Genomic DNA, 18,263 nt, shown 5'->3' on the forward strand with positions numbered 1-18,263 from the left:
TGCTTGTTTACCACAGCACAGCCTGGGCTGGTACAGCCTGTGCTGGACTGCACTCTTCTCTCACCTAAGTGTGATAGACTTTCCTGATGACCTTCTAAGCTGTCTTGGGCTGGAAAATTGTTTCACCCCATCCTTTTCCGGGTTCTGTTGCTCCAGAATTTGTTTTCAGGTAAGTGTTATTTAAATTTCTTTGGAGGGGAATTCAGGAGGCAGAGGTAAGAAGGGAAAGTATTTTAAAGATGTGGAAGATCCATAGAAAAGGGATGGCATCCAAGGATAAAATGTACTCTATGAATAACAGCAAAAAAAAGACAACTGGATTTTAAATTGTAAAAAGAGTGGGAGTCCTGAGACTGTGTCTGAAAGATAGAAGCTCCCAATATATCTAGGTTATCATTAGACCATGGCCCCAATCTCATATCAGAGGTTCCTCATATTGGATTCTCCCCTGTGGAAAAAGACTTTCCTGGGAAGAGAGGGAACCCTTTTCATCTGTGATTATAAACTTCCTCCAGAATAAAGCAGACTAGGGAAAATTAAAGTTTAGAATATTGCAATATTGTTGAATCATAAGACAAAACAAATCCAAAGAATACTCCCAAATAGTGTCCTAATGAGCCCACATTTCCTCTTCATGTTTCAGACTTTTCTTGTTCCAAATCATCCTCCAAAGAATTTCCAAAGAGATATTCTTAATATTCAAGTCTGATCAAATTCCTTTGCTGCTCAAAATTCTGCTTGGCATCTCCACAAAACATTGAATTAAATACAAACTTTTCCTGGAATTGAAAGCCCTCTATCACTGGTCTTCTGTCTATACCTCCAATTTTGTTTCACATGATTTCCCTTCCTGAAGTATGTGTTTCAGCTAACTTGGATTACTCTCAGTTCCTCAAAATTGGTACCTCCATGCATTCACAAAAGTTATTTCCATCTTCACGCATCACCTTCAACTCTCATAAATTTTCTTCCTTCAAATCTCAGCATAGAGCTTACCCATTAAATGGAGCCATCTTACTTTCTGCACAAGTATTAATACTTTCTCCCTCCTAAATTTTACTTTTTTCAAAAAAGAAAATTACCTGATAGAGAGGCTGAATTGAAATATTTCCCCTGACATATACTTGCTTTATGACCCTGGGAAAGTCATGAGAAATATCTAATGCTTTAAATTGCTGTTGTAGAGAACTTTCCTCATCAAGAGCTCCCTACACTGATGAAATCATAGCAATGGCCCATATGCCATATATAAACACACATACATGTATACAGTACGCACATGCCTAGTCATATACATACACATGTTTACATGTGTTTATATACATATACACGTATATGGAGTACATATGTGTATGGAGACTATTTCTTTAAGAGAATGTAAGGAGCTCAAGGGCAGGGACCATTTAATATTTGCATTCATATCTCCAACACCTAAAACAGTACCTGGAACATGAAAAGCACTTAAATGTTTGCTGAATTAAATTGAATATGTGAAGTTACGTAGAGACAATGGGGCAAAGAAAACAGAATCAAAACAATGACTACAGTTAAAAAAAAACAAACCAGTAATAACAGAAACTATCTGCAACAACAGAATATGAGATCAGAAGGATCCATGACATATGTTAACTAATGTATGGGACATCCCCCTTTATAGATGGACATTTTATTGGCAGATGGTGCAAAAAAGGAATCTTCATGGGAGAAAAGCACCTTAAGTCTGAAGACTTAAGAGAAAGAGACCCCTGAGATAAATTTGATGACTAATTTGAAAGGAGTTCAAAGGCAAAAGCACTCAATTAACAAAACAAAGAAACAAATACCGAACAGCTAGATAGCACAGTGGATAGGGTATCTGCCTTCCAGTCTGAAAGACCTGAATTCAAATCTGGCCTCAAACACTTACTAGTTGTGTAACCCTGGGCAAGTAACAACCTCCATTGCCTCCAAAAACAAAGCACCGAATTAAAGTGAAGAGGACTACAGGTGCTTTGTCTATTAGCTCATTTACACAAGAATGTTTTCAGGGTTTCAGTGACTGACAATAGCTTGGGACACTCCAAATCTAGGAACATTTGGGACCTACAGTAAAACTATATATGGTTTAATTTTGTTAGATCTGATACAGCTATAAAATTTTGGGGGGGGGGTAGGTTAACCTTAGGTTTAATTAGGTTTAACCTTAGTTGATGGGTCGCTAGTCACAAGAAGGCCCTGATGTGAAGCTTTGCAAGTTGAATTAGATGCTTATTAGATAGGACACACAGGAGCTTTTGGGTTCTAGCCTCTAGCAGGTTTACTCTTGATCTGGGCATCCAGAAGGACAGCAATGGAGATATGATAGGGATTAATGAATTTATTCTTCTTAAGGGTGTTGCTGATAATGGGAACGCCAACTCCTACAGTATCCCCTAATTACTCTTCTTACAGGGGTGGGTGAGAATAAAATTAGGAGCACCAACTCCTAGTATCCCTTAAGTCTTAAGGGGCTAGCTAAGATATACACAGCATTCCAGCTTTCATCCCCTCTAAGCCTTGATGGGGTCAGGTCAAGGCAGGCACAGCTTTATTCCCCACTTCCTGACCAGTGCTCACTTGGTTTATGGAGAAGCAAAATTTGCCAGCAATAGTCTCACAAGTTTACATTAACTTTAGCAATTTCATGGTGACTTAGCACAGAGCACATGCAGTAGGTGTTTACAAATTAAGCATAAATGCTTATATTATCTTAAGATTATAATGTGATGCACAAGAATAGTGAGATTTTTTACAAGCCACGAGCCTGAGAACTAGTAGATTGTTTATGGTTATAGATCCTGGGAACTAGTATCTAAACAAGAATAACAAAAACCACCTTACACAAAAAGCTAAAGATCCAAAGAATGAGAAAATATCTTCTACCTGAAGAGGGAAGACGATACCAAAGACAGAAGCACAACAAAATCTGTTCTATCCCGCTGAAAGAAGCCTACCAGAGATGTTTCTGAAGGGAAGAGGAGTTGCTCTGGACTGAAATAGGCAAATTCTGGAGTGGCTGTGGGACTGCTGTGAGTTCCATGGAGAAAGCAGGATCCTGCTCTGTGAAGAGCTGGATAGGTTCATTTTCTTGCTATTTGGTGCCATCTACAGTGTCAAATCTTATTGAGTACCAACTTACTGAATATCAACAAGACCTGCCATCCACTTAGGTGCTTGAAGGAAACTCTTTAGTTTTGGGGAGGTTATTCGAGAAAGAATTTTACTTTTCCTTGTGATAAGAGCTATTAGGGCTTAGGTACATTGCTCAGAGAGCAGATCTGAGGAGGTCTATAATTTGCAAATCAACTATTTGTCATTGAGACAACTTAATACTGGTTTAGGCTTAATCAAGGGAAATGACCTGGAAAGGTATCCACCTCAGCCTTAGACTTCTTCTTTTACTGTAGAGTGTAAAGTTCTTACTTTTCTAAGAGAGTTTAATACTGATTAAGCAGCCCATTTATAAAATAGAAGGGTCTTTTTTCCAGCTGCAGGGTGGAAAGTCTCAAAGGAGGAAAAGGTGATACATTGGACTACTCCCAAAAATAACCCCTACCATGTGGGGTTGAAGTCTAATCACGAGTTTCTCCAAGGACCTGGATTTCTCTACTCATGGGCCTCACTCCTATATTTCTCTCTGTGTGTATCTACTCCCTCGATCCTCACAGGTACTATGTGCATTGTTTGGGGTGGGGTGTGTCCCAGTACTGTGGGTAGACTGTTATTGATGTTGTGATTAGTCCTACTTCTGTTTTCTATTGAGTTAGTCTTGGGTTGCATTTGTCTTTTCCTTCTCATTAAGTCAATATTCCATAAGTAAGACAATGAGGGCTTTATATAAATGGGAAGTAAATCAATGGGGAGTTCTGAGCTAGAATGATGAGAAATAGGAGAACAGTATCTTCTCCACACTACCATCAACATACACATACTAGTTTATCCCTAGGAATCTGAGAATGAGCTAGAGGGGCCTTGATATGCCACAGACAGCCTGTCTCTGGGAAAAGTTCCCAGCCCTACCAACATGAGGATAGGCTGAGGCAAATAATAATGTAGAGAGAGAAAGAGAAGAGGGATTTATGTGTCTCTTTCTCAGATACCATGCTCATGGATCACCCTAACACTGTGAGTGGGTCAAAGCCTTTCTTACATTTTCCTTGTAAAGATAATACAAGCTTTATGTAGTGGGAGAGAAAGGGTTTACTTTTGTAAGAGCTTTTAGTAGAAAATAATTATTGAAATGACTGTAGGGCCACAGGGGATCACCAATGTAGGAAGCAGGCAACAATAAATTAGTGTGCAGGTATAGAAAACCTGGGGATTGGGACAGGGTGTGAGTATTTAAAAATTAAGAGGAAGAATCTCATTCCCAGTTAGCAAATGATGAAATAAACTTTCTTCCCTCAGAAGGGCAGGAGATTGAAGATATGAGATGTTGTGTGTAGGGTATTTTCTGGGGTTTTTCTTAAGAGTTTTTCTGTTAAGGGTTCATTGTGACTGGAGGTACCCCTTGATAAGTAAGAAGTTATATCAGAAAATATTTGTGGTGGGAAACAAATGGTACCAATTTTTTTCTTTTTTTAAACAGAAGTAGAGGGAATGAGAGATGGTATGTTTGACCTTCCTAGAGCCAGGAATCGTTGCTTAAAGGAAGAGGCCATATTTATCTTTTTTAGGGTAGAAAGAACCTATGTATCTCTGTCTCAGCTACCAGTGCTGAGTTTAACGTTATATGCTTCATCCCCAGGGATGTCCCTCTCTCCCTTGTTCAGACAGAGGAAGGACAGATGTTGTTCCTATGAGGCAGGTGATTGGAGTGTTTTCTTTAGAATGGGCATGCTCCATAAATCTAAGGTAGAAGCTGGGAAAATAATTTTTAATTCTAAAAAGGAGAGGGGCAAATATGACTTTTCCAAAGGAATACTCTCACCCTGACCTCTTTGGAGCAAAAATAGAAAAGCAAACCTCACCCATCATTAGCTTTTGAAACAAAGGGCATGGCTTCCTGAAACTTAGCAAGACTGTCTTCCTCCATTGTAGGAATATCCCTTCATTGGTGCCTAGGATGAAAGAACCCATCCATCTTAAATCACAAGGAAGAGGAGCAGGGAGTACTGAGCTGTGCTCTGCTGACTCTTTCTTGGGTCTAGGGGTTTGGCTGTTAGTAAGCAGCTTGTGATGGACACAGGGCCACCCCGTGGACATTATAAAAGATTCCAGATTTATTATGACCAGAAGGACTAAGTTGATGGCAGTTGGGGAGAACTTTTTTTGGTTAATTAGGAATTGGCATTCACCAATAGAAATTCTACAGGCTTTACCACTATAATGAGGAGTATAAAGCCTTCACTGTCTTAGAAAGGCAAAGCATGGATAATGACTCCCCCATTCTATTTACTTGGGTAAAACATTTATGCAGACAAACAAATACAAATTGGTTATTAGTCTAGGCCTTTAAGAGATAAACCTGTCATCCCAGATAATTATTCTGTTTTAGAGTCAGGGAGCCCTGGTTTCAAATTAAATGTTTGGCACAATAAAGAATCACATAAGCCTCTTTGCCGCAGACAATCAATCATGCTAGCAAGCAATGGATATTTCTTGAAAGCCTACTATATATGAGGCATTGTGCTAAGCTCTGGGAGTACTAAAAAGGGGGCAAAAGACAATCCTGCTTCTCAAGGAATTTACAATCTATTGGAGAGGCAACATGCCAACAAATATATACAAAACTAACTATATAGAAGATAAATAAAAAAAAATTAAAAGAGGAAAGGCACTATAATAGAAAGTTCTTGAAGACTATATATTGTGGAGCAGTTACTTGTTTATTTTTAAATTTTATTTATTTTATTCCCAACTTAAGAAATAAAACTAGCATTTTCATAAGATAGTAGAATAGGAAAAATATGATTCTATACAAAACTTCAAATCAATTATGTACAACTTGCTATTCCTTTTAAATATATAGTGAAGTTATTATGTAATTTTTTATCTTTTTTTCTTCCCTCTCCTACCCCTGCCATAGAGTTGGATACCATTAGACACAAATACATATGTGTATATATGTGGGCTTGTATGTATGTATATAAGTATGCATGTAAAACCATTCTATACATACTTCTATTAATCAGTTCCTTCTCTGGATGCAGATAGTGTCTTCCTTCATAAGTCCTTTGTAGTTAATTTGGATGTTTATAGTAGTCAAAATAAGTTAGTCACTCAAAGTTGTTCTTACAACAATATTGTTGTTACTGTATTCAATATTTTCTTGGTTCTCCTCATTTTACTCTTCCTTATTTAGTACAAGTCTATCCATGATTTTTTTTTCTTCCTAAGATTATCAAGATCATCACTTCTTATACCACAGTAGCATAACATCACAATCATATACTGCAACTTCTTTAGTCATTCCCCAATTGACGGGCATCTCCATATTTTCAGGTCTTTGTCACCACAAAGAGAGCTTCTATAAATATTTTAGAACACACAGGTTCTTTTCCCTTTTACCTAATCATCTTGAGAAACAGCCCTAGAAGTGGTATTGCTGGATCAAAGACTATAGGCCGTTAGAGTATACAGTACAGAAGAACTATTGATGCTACTAGTGCATAAAGGAGGCTCAGTGTAATTAATGCCAGAGGACTTGCTCATTCCTTCCTTTGATCCTTGGTCTCCATATTTAATCACTGAGAGCACATCTGAGTCCCAACTTCATAAAAAACTCTATGTAACAGATCCTCCTTTCTTCTGGGAGATGCCTGGTGGCACCCCAGTTGAATATCCAAAGTTTGTGAGAAAGATGGCAGAAGTGGGCATCTAATGCAGAGGCCAGTAAGGAAACTTATTCTTATTCATATTGAAACCATGATCTCCCTGAAATTGTAAAAATCTTCTTGCCAGATCCTGACTTTTCACACACCTAAAGGGTTTATACTAGGTCCACAAAACAGATCTCTTAAGTCTCAAGGAAAAGTGCCCAAGGCTTTTGGGAGGGGACAGAGGTGGCAGTGAGGAGTTTTCCCAATTTGGTAGGAGCAGAAGCTCAGACCACTTGACATATTTCCTGTCCTTCCTTTCCCTTTTCTATGAGATAAAACACTTGCCCAGAGTCACAGAATCAGAACATGGACAGAATTTAAGAGTGGGAAAGGACCTCTGCAGTCATTTGCTCCAATATGTATGTGAAAAGAATCCCATGTCTGTGATACAGGAGAAATGGCCTCCAACCTTGGCTTGAAGATTGCCAGTGAGGAGGAACACACCCCTTCCTGAGGCTCACTATTTCATTTTTGGTCAGCTCTTGTTTTTAGGACATTTTCTTTTTTTTAACAACAAGCCTAAATTTCACTTTTCAGTCTTCCACTCATTGCCCTTGTTTCTGCCCGCTACAGCCAAAAGAGAATAAGTCTGATCATTCATATAACAGCTTTTTTAATACTGAAGACAACTTTCATGTTCCCTCTGTCTTTTATTCTTAACTAAACAAAACCGGTTCCCAAAGTCAATTATTTAATCGCATTGAATCCATGCTCTTTGAATGGCTATGCAGGGTTGTTAAGCTTTGGCAGCTTCAAAATCTACCTATTCCTTACCAATAAATATGCAAGAGGGAAAAAAGTTCTTGAAATATTGGCAGAGGCACCAAAATTGGTAGAAAGTAAGAAAAGTTTCCTATGGTTAGACCTTCTACTAAATGTCTGTTATGTTATCTCTATGGCAAACTTTAAAATATAAAGATTTTACAATGACCTTGCTTTCAAGAAGCCTACAGTGTACTAGGGAGAAAGTTATATACACAAATTATGATGATAGGATGATTTGTATCTCCTCTTTGCATTTATATCAAGATATTAGAAATGTGAAAAGTCAAACATCACTTGCATGTGAAGTTTGGGTCATACCAGAGAAAGTCAAGAAAGGATTCATGAAAGAAGGGAGTTGATTTTTGAAGGAAGGGATGGACTATAATAAACATAGATATGTAGTGGCAGTGAAAGGGGAGGGAAAAAAGGGGAAGAATCCATTCAAAGCATGGAAGACTAGATAGGTCAGAATAGGAAGAGAGGATAGAGAATGGTCCATTTCAGCCAAGATATAGAGGAAATGAAAGGGAATAATTTGAGATAAGTTGAAAAGGGAGGTTGGAGGCCAATGGTGGAGTGTCTTGAATGCCAGAACCGGAGTCTATATTTTATTCTTTAGGCGATGGGGAATCACTAAAATGTGTCCAGTATCCTATCATAAACCAAGAGCCTGTATTTAGTTTTCTTACATGCGTATACTATCAAGCAAAGTGTTATATGGCTTTCATTAGAATAAAGAAACCTCAACTTGTTAATATCTTGGTTCAGTGAGACTCAAGGCCCACAACTGGAAGAATGCATTTATTCCATACTAACTCTTGAGAAATGGCTTATAATTCCAGTTTGCAGTCCAGTTGTCTGGACTTTGTATGATATGTAACGGAAAGGAAATTGGACTCAGAAAGAGGAGACCTGGCTGTTCATTCACCACCGACATTGACTGACTCATTCAATTTGGACAAGATACCTTGCATGTTAGAATGACAATTTCCTCATCTATAATGATATTTGCATAGCCAACTCAGGAGTTAATGATTGTGAAGATCAAATTAGATAAAGCAAAAAAAAATTCATGCATCATAAATTCTCTGGGTAACTTGATCTACTCTACTCATTTATCACATCTTTGTTCTCTTTAGTGACATATCTACCTCTTTTATAAGCACATTGAGAACTGGAATATTAGAGTCTCAGGATAGGAGATCCATTGTTCTTAATGGTGAAAGGAGTTTTCAATAATAAAAAAATCTTTTCTGACTTTTTCCATTTTTTATCTGTTTGTTGTCCTCCTTCCACTTTCATTCTTGCATGCCCTTAGAACACCTTTGCCTAGTTAGATCTCTTGCCAAGCTTTGGGAAAAACTGATTTTATGCTGTACTGCCTTCATTTTATGAAGTGGTACTTCTCTTATACTTCCATCATCCTTGATAGAATTTTGGGAATAAGAATGTAGTCTATAAATCCCTTGGCTTTACCCTAAAAGAGGGATTTTTGAGAACTCTATAGTTTAAAAGAGTTCCTAAGGGACAAAAAGGCATACTTATTGATTGACAGAAGGTAACTAGTGTTTCTTAATAGAGGGTACAGATCTTGTTCACCCAGAAGAGCACAAAAGAGATCCATGAAGACTGTCACACACCTAACCCCCCAGCTGAGAAAACATCAAAATTAGCTTCAGTAGAGAATGATGAGACAAATTTACCTGTCAAGGAGAAATAAAATATTACAAACTCTATAAGACATTGTAAAGCTAATGGTACAAAAGTTTGTTTCTCCTTAGAAAAGAGACATTGACAGCTTTCTCCTATTGATTATCTCAACCTTATTCCACCTCTTCCTCTTCTTTGCTGCCCTTGAAAAAGGAGGGTTTGCTCACTCATGTAAGAAGTACTGCCACTTGCATATGCCAAATATCCTCTCAGAACTCTTTTTTTCTCTATATGGTTCATCCCTCCTTTACTCATTCCTCTTTGGTGAAAGGTGTTATGCATTTATGCTAAAATTGGCACAGATTGCTGATTATTGATTGTGTGACCTAGAAAGAGGAGAAACTGGATCTGTGGGTGCAAGTTCTTTTTAAAGCAAGACCAATCCCTTATTGAGGAGTCACTTTATAGCATGAGAATCCCTAACTTAGCTTCAAATCAATGTACAATTTTCTTTTCAGTCAGACTTTCAAAATATTTGACCTCCATTCTTGTGGATGGGTGAGATTCTCCTTGGGCTCTCTAGGGACACAGGTTGAGAGATTCCTCAATACTTCCAGGGGAAAGTCTGGCCCAGATCCTTCCCTGAAGGAAGATGCTTCCTGTGACAAAAGCTGCCTGAACCAAAATATTCAACTTGATCCTCCCCATCCCAACCCACTTGAGACTAGAAGGAGGGAAAGGAGCCCATGTGACTTGGACTCTTTTCTGGTTACATAATATGTGGGATTGTTTACAATTTCAATATTCAGAATTCCTTTTGACATCTCAATGTCCCTTGTTGAGTAATCTCCTAGTCATATAAATAGAAGGGGAACTCTGGGATCTTGAGAAACTCTCTTCTGGAAGCTTGAAGTGTGTAGGAGCTGAAGTGAACAAAGTCAAGGTAAGCTGAAACTGGCCCAGCCTGGTCTGGCTTCACTCTCCTTAACTGGCCTCCCCTCACCTCTTGTATTTTCCAGGTCTCACCCAAGTGGTCACCATGAGGATCCTTTATCTCATGTTTCTGGTGGTCTTTGTGATCTTTTCTGCTGGCAGAGGTAAGATGTAGGCTGAATATTAAAGAAGGGAGAGTATGGATATGGAGGATGGACTCTCTTGGCTTCCATCAGTTGTCTGATACCAGTCACTACTGACCCTGGGATTAGGGCTGAAACCTTTCTACCTCTAATTAAATTTAAGAAAAAAAGTTGCATCCATTTAGCCTTAGGAGTTCATTAGAAGTCCAGATATTATTAGATGGACAAATACTACATTTATCCCAGGAGGAATAAGGTTTGGGAAGAGGGAGGATGTTATGTCCTTGACAGAGTTTTATGTATTTAAAAGCACTCTTCAATAGTATTAGAAGTCAGGAAAGGATGTGGTATGATATCTCTAATATGATGTATTTCATGGTGCATTGATCTGCTTTTTTCTATATTGCTCCATGTCTTGTGATCTATATACATTCTTATCCCATACCAATAATATAGGTGGTACATACAGGCTTCTGGAGCCTATAATGATGCTGTTGGCCAAAAAATCTTGTAATGGATATCAAGGTCTCCTATTGTAAATAAGAGAATATTCCTAAATTATGCCTAGAACTTCCTGGGGTGTGAATAGCTCATCCCAAATTCTACTTGTAGGATGATATAGCTATCCTCAGGCCCAGGTTTTGAATCAAAGGATTCATTTGCATTTATGGTATCAAAGAGCCAAATTTCAGAGTACCCACTTCTGATTTTGGAGATCCAGTGCTCTCCTGACATCCTTGCTCACCTGTATCATGCTACAATAGTCAAAATACACAATTCTGGGGTTGCGGGTTCTAATTTGCAGTTTTTTGCTAGTATTTTAAAGAGATGGGAGTTGGTTCCAATTAGTGTTGACACTTCAGCAATGGTTGGTGGATCCAGACAAAGCACAGTTGCACCAACAATTTCATAGAATTATAGAATTTCTGAGTTGGCAGGGCCTCCAGTAGCCATCCAGCTCAGCTTATGCACAAAAGAAGTTCCTGGTAAAATATAGCTAAAATTTATTGCTCAGGGCCAATTGAAAACCTCCAAGGAGAAGGAAAACGATCATGGCTCTCATTGTTAAGAAGGTTTTCCTGGAGGCAGAGCCAAGATGGCAGAGTAAAGGCGGAACCTTGCCTGAGCTCTCTCCCAAACCCTCAAAATACCTTTAAATAATGACTCTAAACAAAGCTAGAGCAGCAGAACCCACAAAATGATGGAATGAAACAAGTTTGCAGCCCAAGACAACTTAGAAGGTCAGCAGGAAAGGTCTGTTGCACCAAGGCAAGAGAGGAACCCAGTCCAGCATATGCCATTCTAGCACAGACTAGGTGCTAGGAAACCAGGAGCAAGCCTCGGGGTGCCTGAATCAGTGGTAGCAGCAGTATTTTTCAAACTTCATCCCACAGAAGCAAAAGACAACTTAGGTCAGCAGGAAAGGTCTGTCACACCTGGATGAGAGTAAAGCACAGTCCAGCACTGGCTACTCTGGCCCAGCTCCAGCCCTAGCAAAACAAGAGGAGGCCTTGGGAGCTGCTGACAGATGGTAAGGGGGTCGACCAACTGATCAGAAGGAGATTACATTGCTCTCTTTGCTAGTACTGAGGCAGGACTCAGTTGCTTTGCTCATACTCAGATCCAAGTTGTAGTCTTGGATGGCAGTCCAAGGGTGAGGAAGAATATTAACACAGAACTTGAAGCCAGAGTGGATCAGGGACACTCATTACAGTTCTAGGGCAGAAAAGAATTCTTGGGGGGCAGAGCCAAGATGGCAGAGTAAAAGCAGGGACTTGCTTGAGCTCTCCCTCAAACCCCTCCAAATACCTGTAAAAATGACTCTAAACAAATTCTGGAGCAGCAGAACCCACAAAATAATAGAGTGAAATAAATTTCTACCTGAAGACAACCTGGAAGCTTGACAGGAAAGGTCTGTTGCACCAATCTGAGAGAAGAGCACAGTCCAGCATGGGCTGCAACAGGGTAGAGCAGGCCTCTGGGCACTGAATCACTGACAGCTGTGGTGGTTTCCAGACTTCTCAACCCACAAATGCCAAAGACAACTTAGAAGATCAGTAGGAATGGTTTTTTGGATCTGGGTGAGAGAGGAGTGCTGTTAGGCCCAGTCCTGGAACTGTGGCTGTTCAGGCAGCTGTAGAGTCTGCTTCTGGAGCTCTCAGCCCACAGATGGTGGGGGGAGCCAGCAGCTCATCAGAGAGGGACTGAAAGGATCTCTTTGCTGGTGCTGAGGCAGAATTTTCTTGCTTTGCCTGTGCTTTGACCTGGGTTGCAGTCTTGGTTGGCAGTCCTGAGGTGAGGGAGAGTGCAGGCATGGTGAAGCTTGTAGCAGTTGTGGAAAGGGAATCCTCCTTACAGTTCCAAGTCAGAAAAGAGTGCTTGTGGTCACTCACTGACCACAGTACAGACCAGTGGAGGAGTGAACACCTCTCCTTTGATCATACCACCTTGGAAGAACTGAAAATTTGCAGGTCCCTAGAAATATCTCTGAAAATAGCTGCACAAAATCCCTGAAGTTTGGGACACTTCACACTGGAAGCAGAGTCCTACCTTAACAAAGAGTTAAAAAGTCAAGTAATTGGCTGGGAAAATGAGCAAACAGTGGAAGAAAAGAGTTCATGTGGTCACTCAAAAACCAGAGCACAGGCCAGGAGAGGAGGAAACACCTCTCCTTAGATCAAACCACCTGGGAAGAAATGAAAACTTGAAGGTTCCTAGAAGTTTCTTTGAAAATAGCTGCACAAAACCCCTGAAGTTTAGGCCAGTGTGCCCTCTACCCTGGAAGCAGAGCCCTACTTTAACAAAGTCTTAAATTTCAAGCCATAAGCTGGGAAAATCAGCAAACAACAGAAAAAAATTGTCACTATTAAAAAGTCACTGTGGCAAAAAGAAAGAACAAAACACACACTCAGAAGAAGATAACAAAGCCAAAACTCCTAAATCTAAAGCCCCCAAGAAAAATATGATTGGTCTCAGGCCATGGAAGAGCTCAAAAAGGACTTTGAAAATCAAGAAAGTAAGGTAGAGGAAAAACTGGGATGAGAAATGAGAGTGATGCAAAAATTATGATAAATGAGTCAATAGCTTGATAAAGGAGACGCAAAAATATACTGAAGAAAATAGCACCTTAAATAACAGACTAGGTACAAAAATCAAACGAGGAGAAGAATGCCTTAAAAAGCAGAATTTGCTAAATGGAAAAAGACACACAAAGATTCAATGAAGAAAAAACTCTTTTAGAAGCAGGATTGGACAAATAGAAATGGAGGTACGAAAGTTCACTGAAGAAAACAGTTCTTTAAAAATTAGAATTGGGCAAGTGGAAGCTAATGAGTCTACAATGCATCAAGAATCATTCAAACAAAATCAAACGAATGAAAAAAATAGAACACAATGTGGGTCTCACTGGAAAAAAATTGACCTGGAAAATAGATCCGGAATAGGTAATTAAAAAATTATTGGACTACCTGAAAGCCATGATAAAAAAAAAAGAACCTACATATCATCTTTCAAGAAATTATCAAGGAAAACTGCCCTGATATTCTAGAAAGAGAGGGTAAAACAGAAATGGAAAGAATACACCTTCTGATCATCTCCTGAAAGAGATCCTAAAATTAAAACTCTTAGGAATGTTATAGCTAAATTTCAGACCTTCGAGATTAAGAAGAAAATATTGCAAGCAGTTGGAAAGTAATAATTTAAATGTTGCGGAGCCACAGTCAGAATAACACAAGATTTAGCAGCTTCTACATTAAAGAAAGAACAAAGGACTAGAGGGCTTGGAATATGATATTCCTGAGGGCAAAGGAGCTAGGATCACAACCAAGAATCACCTACCCAGCAAAATGGAGCATAATCCTTCAAGAGAAAAACTGAATATTTAATGAAATAGAGGATTTTCAAGTATTCTTGATGAAAGACCAGAGCTGATTTTCAAGTAGAAGACTAGAGAGAAGCATAAAAGGGTAAACAAGAAAGGAAAACCATAAAGGACTTAATAAAGTTAAACTGTTTGTATTCCTCCATGGAAAGATGATGCTTGTAAGAATGTTCTCATTATTATGACAGATAGAGGGAGTATGTATGTATGTATGTATGTATGTATGTATATATATATATATATGTCACATGTGTGAGCTGATTGTGAAGGGATGATGTCTAATAAAAGTAAAATTAAAGGGTGAGAGGAATGTACTGGGAGAAAGGGAAAGGGAGAGGTAGAATGGGGTAAATTATCTCACAAAAAAGAAGCAAGAAAAAGGTTTTCCTGAGAGGGGGAAAAGGGGGAGGTGAGGGAGAGTGAGTGAACCTTACTCCCATCAGAATTAGCTCAAAAAGGGTATAACATGCACACTCAACTGGGCGTAGAAATCAATCTTACCCTACAGAAAAGAGATGAAGTGGATAAGAGAAGGAGGGAATGATAGAAGGGAGGACAGATTGGGGGAGAGGGTAGACAGAAGCAAAACACTTTTGAGGAGGGACAGGGTGAAAGAAGAGAGAGAATAGAATAAATGGGGGGAATAGTATGGAGGGAAATACAGTTAGCAATAGTAACTCTGAAAAAAAATTGAAGCAAGTTTTTCTGATAAAGGCCTCATTCCTCAAACATATAGAGAACTGAGCTGTTCCCTAATTAATAAATGATAAAAGATATGAACAGTTTTTAGGTAGAGTAATCCAAGCTCTCTATGGCAGTATGAAAAAATATTCTAAATCATTATTGATTGGAGAAATGCAAATTAAAACAATTCTGAAGTACTATTTCATATCTATTAGATTGGCTAATAAATATAAATAAAATGGAAATTGAGAGGATGTCCATCAACTGAAGAATGACTGAAAAAGTCATGGCATTTGATTATGATGGAATACTGTTGTGCTATGGAAAATGATGGGCAGAGTGCTTTTGGGAAAAAGCCTGGAAAGACTTGCATGAGCTGATGCAAAGTGAAATGTACTGTATACAAAGTAACAGCAATATTGTAAGGTGATTGGCTGTGAATGACTTAGTTGTTCTCAGAAATACAATGATCCAAGTTAACTCTGAAGGACTTATAATAAAAAATGCTATCCAATCCCAGAAAAAGAACTTATGGTATCTGAATACAGATTGAAGCACACTTCTTAAAAAAATTATTTCTCTTGACTTTTTTACCTGTGTTTTCTTTCACAACATGACTATTATAGAAATATTTGTGTGACTACACATGTATAACCTATATTGAATTACTTGCCTTCTTGATGTGGTAGGGCTAGGGAGGGAGGAAGGGAGAGAATTTGGAACTCACAGTTTTAAATATGAATGTTAAAAATTGTTTTTGCATGTAACTGGGGAAAAATAAAATACTAAATAAATTTTTTTAAAAAGAAAAAAAGTTTTCCTGCCACTGAGATGAAATTTTCCTCTCTGTAACTTTTGCCCATTGGCCTTGGTTCTGCCCTCTATAAGCAAACATAAACAGTCCAATTTTACCTGCATATGACAGTCCTTCAAAAACTTGAAGGCAATTACCATGTGCACCTGAGACCCTTCTTCTCTAGCACTTAGCATAGTGCCTGGCATGTAGTAGGCACCAAATCATGTTTAAATAAGATAGCATAAAGCTCTCACTTCACTGATGAAAGCTTCATCACTCCATGCAGCCCAATATCACATTTGCTGTTTTGGCTTCCACATTATATTTCTGACACGTATTGAGTTTGCAATACACTGAGATCTTCAGTTATTTTTCAGAACAGCTGTTATTTAGTGATGTCTCTCCTATCACATACTGCTAAAGCTTACTTTTTGTAGGCATGTGGAAAACTTTACAATTATCCAAATTGTGTTTCATATTTTTTAAAATTTTTAATTAAACATAAAAGCTCATTGATGTCTTTTATCTTTATATCACCTAAATATTTTCCTGTGTCCATCTCCCTTTTACTTCCCAAAGAACCACCCCACATGGCAAAGATTATTTTTAAAGAATTAATGATTAACATAGAAGAATAATTAGCAAAACTGATCAATATATCCTCTCCTTCAAATCTAAAGGTATATGTGATGTTCTATGCCCTATAGACCTCCCATCTCTGCAAAGGAATAAGGAGAGATCTTTTTATATTTCTTCTTTGGATTCAGGATTTTTCTTTGTAATTTTTCTACATTCTCAATTGTTTTGTGGTAGTTCTTTCCATTTAAATCATTGTAATCCTTCTCCGTGTTACTTCACTTTGAATTGATTCAAGTCTTCCCATGCTTCTCTGTATTCATCATATTTGTCATTTTTTATAGCATTCTATTGCATTCATGTACCATAATTTGTTTAACCACAGCTCCACCAATATTCCAATAGTGTGCCTGCCTTTCTACAATGTCTCCAACATTGACTATTCCCATCTTTTGTCATCTTTGACAATTTGGGAGGTATGAGGTGAAACCTCAGGGTTGTTTTGATTTACATTTTTCTTATTAGTGATTTGGAGCATTCTTTAATATGGTTATTGATAGTTTTCAATTCTTTTCAGAAGAGTTTCTTCATATTCTTTGACAATTTATCTATATTTGGGGATGACTTTTGGTCTTATAGGCATTCCGTATTTATTAGATTCAGGCCAGTGCTACATAATGTCTGTAAAGACATTTTTAGAATTTGTCATTCAATGAATTTGCTTTCCATCCCAACTTTGTGTTATCTGAAAATTAATAAGAATATCATCTTTGCCTTTATCTGAGTCAACAACAAAAATATTAAATAGATCAGGGCTAATCACAGCTCCCTGAGGCACTCTACTGGAGACCTCCTGCCATGTTGATATTGAACCATTATTAACTATTCTGAATCTGGACCTCTAAACAGTTCTGAATCCTTTTATTTATATTGTCATCTGGTCTATATCTTCCCATCTTCTCCAGAAGAATGCTATGAGATAATATATCAAGAGTTTTATGAAAATCCTGATAAATTATCTCCACAGTATTTCTTTGCTTTACTATTTTGCTAAACTTGTCAAAAAATGAAGTAGGCTTAGTTTGGCATGACCTTTTCTTGATCTGGTGATGCTGATTCTTTATAACACTGGAAATGCTTCAGTAAAACAGGCCCAAGGAAGGCCTTAATTTAGAAAGGCCAAAATCCACTGCATCCTGGGGCATCAACAGTCACCTTGATTTATGTCTTACCATTGGACTTTGATGACTAAGGAGGAGAATGAGGCTGATGACTTTGCATAACTGTCACTTAAATCCAATCTATATACAAGTCAAGAAATCACCCTTATGATGTCATTGATATTATTAGAGAAGGAAGGACAAATAACAACATTAAAAATACTTTATAAGAGCTATTTTACAGATGTGAAAATTTAGGCAAAGTGAGGTTAAGTGACTTATCCTGGAACACACAGCTAGTAAATGTTTGAGGCCAGATTTGGTACTCTGGCTTTCCTGACTGTAGGTCCAACTTTCTGTCTAGAAATAATAGGAGTCAGGGGAGTTTACTGAGTAGGAGAGAGGCATGGTAAGACATGCTATACCACCAAAAACCCAGGTACAGTCTCCATCACTATTTCATTTTCATTATAATCCTGTAAGGTAGGTTAGTGTGAGTATGATGAGTGCCATTTTGGAGATAATTAAACAAAGGTTCAAAGAGGTGAGATAAATTTCACAAGTTAACACTGCCAATAAGTCAACATGCCAGAATGGAATCCAGTTCCCCTTATTTCCAAGACCGGGGTCCTTTTCATTATACCATATCACTTCATTTATTAGATAATTTTCAAAAATCAAATTAATGAATATTGTATGTAAGGCTAAACCCGCTAAACTATGATTCTGTTGACAATGAAATACTTCTTTTTCTAAGTGGTCATAAAAAAGATTCTGAAACATATTTTTAATCTTTCCACAGCATGTAAGGAGAAATTTACTAATAAATCATGTTGG

The sequence above is a fragment of the Trichosurus vulpecula genome, chromosome 3 (assembly GCF_011100635.1).
Source record: "Trichosurus vulpecula isolate mTriVul1 chromosome 3, mTriVul1.pri, whole genome shotgun sequence".
Lineage (NCBI taxonomy): Eukaryota > Metazoa > Chordata > Mammalia > Diprotodontia > Phalangeridae > Trichosurus > Trichosurus vulpecula.